Source organism: Austrofundulus limnaeus, unplaced genomic scaffold, assembly GCF_001266775.1.
Source record: "Austrofundulus limnaeus strain Quisiro unplaced genomic scaffold, Austrofundulus_limnaeus-1.0 Scaffold53, whole genome shotgun sequence".
NCBI lineage: Eukaryota > Metazoa > Chordata > Actinopteri > Cyprinodontiformes > Rivulidae > Austrofundulus > Austrofundulus limnaeus.
In genome coordinates this window covers 631,545-637,312 of record NW_013952455.1, presented here as the reverse complement: position 1 = coordinate 637,312, position 5,768 = coordinate 631,545, and the positions used below count along the sequence as shown (strand labels likewise).

Sequence of the window (5,768 nt, the reverse complement as noted above, 5' to 3'; positions counted from 1 at the left end):
GTGTGTGTGTGTGTGTGTGTGTGTGTGTGTGTGTGTGTGTGTGTGTGTGTGTGTGTGTGTGTAACTGGATTCTGTTAGCTTTCCAGGAACCCTAAGCACATGTTAGGATCACTAGTCTCTATGTAAGAGCAAAGTCTGGGTCTGAGGTATAGTTGAATGGGCATAAGGACTGTAGGCCAGGGTCAGAGAAAGGGTTAGGCTACTAAAAAATAGAAGTCAATGTAATTTTCTGATAAGGATAAAACTTGTGTGTCTGTGTTTAAAGCCAGTTTGCAGAGCTCTTGCAGTGACGTCATCAAGACATGTTTGTTCTGCCATGATGGACGTTGCACTTGTTCAGAGTTTTAAGCCCAAACTGTGTCACCGACACACTGTGCCCCACACCCAGCCTCCACACATCATTAAATGTCACTGAGCCCTATAAGAGGACCCTGCTCTCCAGGAAGCAGACAGGGACATGTGGCAGCAGAAAAAAGCAATCTGTTGGTCAGGGGTCTGAGAGACAAGTTACCCTAAGAACAGCAATTGCCCAGAAACTTGAGACCTTTTTTGAATGCTTCTTTTGTGGTTTTTGTTTTTCTCAGAGCCCCAGCAGGGCCAGTCTGAGGACCCAACTGTTTTTTGGACAAGGGTATGTCCACATGTTGACTTTCCACTTTTAACAACCATCACACAGCTTCACGTTTAAACAATGTAAGCTTTCCGTACAACATGAGGGTAAACAAAGATCATGTGATTCTCTGTAAGATGAACATCGCAATCCAAAAGCCTCAGATGCAATGATCAAGCTGAGAATCCAGAGATTTCATGAGTTTAATTAAACAGCCGGATCACATCCACCTGCAGGCCAAAAGAAGCCCCAAATAGTAGGCCACTTCTGGCCCYTGAGTCACCAATTGATGATCACCATTTTAACGGTTGTTGCCAGTATTTCCTTCTGACCTCCTGCCCAGGTCAGTGTCCAGCTCTTTCAGGTCAGCAGCCACTGCTCTCTGCTGCTGCGAGGAGAACATGACTCCTGTCAGCAGAGTGCTCTCTGAGGGGAGCCAGTCTCTGCACTATTTATAACCACAAACATGTATATGAGGCACGCAAATCACGCAGTGAGCGAGCCGGGGGTTAGAACGTGTGTAAAAGGTTACACTGGGAAACACAAGGGGTGCTCGGAGCCCGAATCCCACCAAAATTCAAAGTTAGGAAACTTGGCTATAGCAGAATGGAACTATTAGCATGAGCCAACTTTCATTTATGTGCCTGTAAGTCGTGCAGAATTACGCACGAAGGGTTTGATTTCTTCCATCGTTCAGATAACGATGGAAGAAAAAAAAGAAGAAAAAACTCACACAGTAAAACGTTTCCATGAGACTTCTGGAAACAAATCTACTTTTTAGCATTCATTACAACATCAAAAAGTGAAATTTTATTAGTTTTTTCCCTACGTTTTATCCCTTCTAAACTCCAAACACACGCATTTAAAAGAAGCCCTTCTAAGTTTTACATTTGACTAAACAAACTCCCCCTTTATGACAAACTTCTCAGATGTAGCTCACATCCTTGACCCTCAGACGGATTCTTTTCTTGGCATGAAATAAGTCAAGTCAGGCAACAGTTAGAGGAACCTCCCACATACAACCTTGGAGCTGCTCAGATACCAGGGAGGGAGCTTATTTGCACATGAATGTGGAAGATTATTAGTATGAATAATTATTTGTTTATGAGCATCCTCGCTGGTAATGGCAGCTTCCCAAGAAGCTCATCAGTAAAAAAAAAAAAAGAAAAAAGAAAAAAAAGGCTCAGAATTCAGGACAGGCCTCACATGGGATTATTTTCCCACTTACCTCAGTTTTATTGATTTATTAAAAAACAAACTAAAGCAAAAAAAGTTTTAAAAAAGCAATTTGTGTCAATGAATGCCCAAAATTAGTTTGATTTTTCTGATTTACAGGTTTAAAACTTTTTAGGTGAATAAACAGGAATGCATATTCCTAACTTCATGCACAGTTTTAGTCTAAATTCCACCATTTTTGGTCAAACTTCGATAACAACATCATGTGTGAGCTCATGCAATGTTTTGCATGATCTGTTCGAGTATGTGTTGTAAATGACTCTCAGCTACTACCACACCAAATTTGAGCTCAAGATTTGTAAAAGTCACAGAGGTATAGTTCATTTTGTGTTGACCAAAGTCAAAAGGCTGTGAAAGCCATAATAAATTGCACTGACTCCAAAAGGTAATCAGTTGTGGATGTACAACCAACAATTACTTCCTAACACATTTTTTCTTTTTAAATCTGTCCAGTGGTATACAAAATATTTTGATAACAGACAATGTTGGCTCCAACAGTAAGTCTTTAAACAAATATGTTGCCCCATGTTGCTGTTAGAATACGTGGAGAATGCTCTGCCACAATACCAAGCTTTGACCACTTCTGCAAAATCATTGTCAGTGTTGTATCTATTTTGTGGTTTCTAAGTTAACTGTGGCGGCCATCTTGATGTTTGTTTAATGGTTACGTTCTGAAAGTTTCAAAAATAAATCTGTGCAGTGATTCACAAGTGATTTGGCAAATAGTGCAAATGAGTGTGTGCACATGGTCAAAAGCATTATCCCTCCTTTTGCCTTTGGCAGCAGGTAATAAAAAGCAGGTCTTGCCATTATAAAATGTAAATGTGCCATTTTAGATTTCAAGTTCTGATTAATACGCCTTTAAGTGTTTTTTCAAAAGGTTTTCCCAGCTGTGAGTAATATGCGTGACAAATTGCAGGATAAGATAAGAAAACAAATTCAATCAAGTGATTTCTCTGCACGTTATGGAAAACACTTGTGTGTGAGAGTGTGTGTGAGCGTGCACACAGCCTGCCACACGGCGATCAGGCACGCGGTTCGTCAGTCTGGACCGACCTCCCTCACGATGCCTGTGATGTCATCCTTCACTGTATACAGAATATCATGGCCTCATGTTTGTCCTGGCCTCCACATATCCTTGGAAAAATAAATATGTCTTCTAGGATWTTTTTTGCGGTGTGAAAGCATGTGCCGTATGGTTTAGAGACGGAAACTCTGCTATACGGTCAAAGGAGCCTAAATATCAAGACTGTGAGCTCAGCCAAAATGGTCAGTTGAATGGTTTTATGATGTTTTGTTTTTGCAGTAGAGTGGAGAAGGCCAGCTCACCTGATGAATTCAGCCACTCGACTGGATGTTCAAAGCTGCAGGAAAATGTTAAATGTTTTTGCTGTTTATGAATTTTCACGTACAATTCAATTTTATGTACAGTTTGGTCCATCTGTCGGTCCGTTTTCTGCCGCTTATCCGGGGTCGGGTCACGGGGGCAGCAGCCTAAGCAGAGAGACCCAGACTTCCCTCTCCCCAGCCACTTGGGCCAGCTCATCATTGGGCCAGAAACATAGTCCCTCCAGCGTGTCCTGGGTCTTCCTCKGGGCATCCTCCCAGTGGGACATGCCCGGAACACCTCACCAGGGAGGCCTCCAGGAGGCATCCTAACCAGATGCCCGAGCCACCTCAACTGGCTCCTCTCGACGTGGAGGAGCAGCGGCTCTACTCTGAGTCCCTCCTGGATGACCGAGCTTCTCACCCTATCTCTAAGGGAGAGCCCAGACTCCCTACGGAGGAAACCTATTTCGGCCACTTGTATCCRTGATCTCGTTCTTTTGGTCACTACCCAAAGCTCGTGACCATAGTTGAGGGTAGGAACGTAGACCGACTGGTAAACCGAGAGCTTCGTCTTCTGGCTCAGCTCCAGCTTCATAGTCCAGTTTGGTATTCAACATAAAAATACCAGYATGGACAACAGACAGGCTTGTTCAGCATCTCGTCTTTTAGATATTAGGGTTCATAATTTTCATATGGGCATATGGCTGCCCATCCTGAGCTCGGTACTGTTGGAGGTTTCTTCAGGAGGTTTGTTGGAGGGCTGGCTGTGGAAGAGTGGTTAGGGGAGTCGTCCTGGAACCGGAAAGTCGCCAGTTCGATCCCCCGTCCAGCTGTCTCAGTTGTTGTGTCCTTGGGCAAGACACTTCACCACTAATGCCTCTGATGTGTGTCCCATCAGTGTGTGAACGTGACTGGCACTGATTAGTCTCCATATATTATATATGTTAGCTTTGTAGAGACCTAATAGAGTGTTGTGTGAATGGGTAAATGAGGACACAGATTGGATTGTAGTGTAAAGCACTTTGAGTGTCCTGGATGGATAGAAAAGTGCTGTATAAGTACAGTCCATTTACCATTCTTCCTGTTAAAAGGGAGTTTTTCTTTCCACTGTCGCCAGTGTGCTGCAGAATGTACAATTATGACGAAGTGAAGATTTGGCACAATCTGTTGGCTTTTTTTTTATATAGATAACACCTTCTAATTAGCATTTTATAAAGAATGTGAATGTTTTGAAAAGTGCCCCGAGATGACTTGTGTTGGAAATTGGAGCTTTAGAAGTAAWCAACACTAAACTGAGCTGAACTTGTAAAATTAAAGATGTAGCAGGAAAAAAAAACGTTGTGGCAGGAATGTGTATTGCTCACCACCTTGAAAATATCRTTACAGACAATCTGATGCTTTACAGTCAGAAAATGTGTTGTAAATGACYTTCAGCTACAAGATCAAGTATTAGCTCAGTCTGTAAAATTGACCGAGTTAGAGCTGTGGTGGATCTAATACTTTTATGTTTAAGCAAGTAATTCATGACATCCTTTAATGACCTAGGTTTTCATGGCATGCTGTTCATCTGCAGACAGAATGATTAAAGTCAGAACAAGATTTGCTAACAACAGTCATTCTTAGATACAGTATCACTTGTGTTTATCATTGTGTTTTCCATTGACCTTGTATCAAATCTTGCTAAGATGGCATAATAGTGTTTGTTAATATATATATGAGGCCTCTCGAGACACAGGGTTCAACAGAGTTCAACAGTAGTGTGGAGAGACAGAGAGAAGCAGAGGAACAGAGACAGGCCAGGTTGTTCTCTGTGTTTCCTGTTGTTGCAATAAAACTCAGCTGATCATCTCACGGAGTACCTTTATTCTTGGACCACGTATTTCTGTCTTTGTTAAATAAATATTACCATAACAAGAGCCATTAAGGTGTTTGCTCAAACTGAATAACTGTGGTGTACTTTTAAATTGGCTCTAAAAATTGATCAGTTGAAGACATTCATTCAGTGAACTTTCTTTTAAATCCATCCTGTGGCTCATGGGATATTTGCTAATGGACAGAATTGACTCCAACAAGTAAAGCCTAAGTGCTGAATAAAAATCTTGTAAGATCCAATGATGGGGATGTTTCTCAGCTACTACCACATCAGACCTTTAGCTCAATATAGATACAATTGATCAAGTTAGAGACATTTTTTTGTCTTCTAATGTTTGTTGGCTATGGCAGCCATTTTTGCTAACAGACACACACAAGTTTGTATTCTATCCTAATTGGGACCATTTGTTGACTTCCATTCATTTGAAGTCATTTCTATAGCCTAAACCTGACCCCTTACCCTAAACCTAAATATTCCAGTACATATTTAACCCTAAACCTAACCTAAGCTCTATTCACACATTAGTCCTAAACTTAACCCCCAACACGAAAATAGAGGTCACTTTATTAGGATCAGACTTTGGTCCCCAAAAGGACCACTGGTCTTGACAAAGCAGGTGTGTATTCTGGAAATGGTCCAAAAAAGATAACGAATACAAGTACCAAACACACACACACACACACACACACACACACACACACACACACACACACACACACA

General features: G+C 41.6%; 1 protein-coding gene across 4 annotated transcripts in view; it reads left to right on the top strand.

Moving 5' to 3' along the window:
- LOC106517806 (nuclear factor 1 X-type) overlaps positions 1-5,768 on the top strand; it is a gene marked incomplete at its 3' end in the record, with an annotated part of 205,716 nt that overhangs the window by 20,282 nt on the left and 179,666 nt on the right.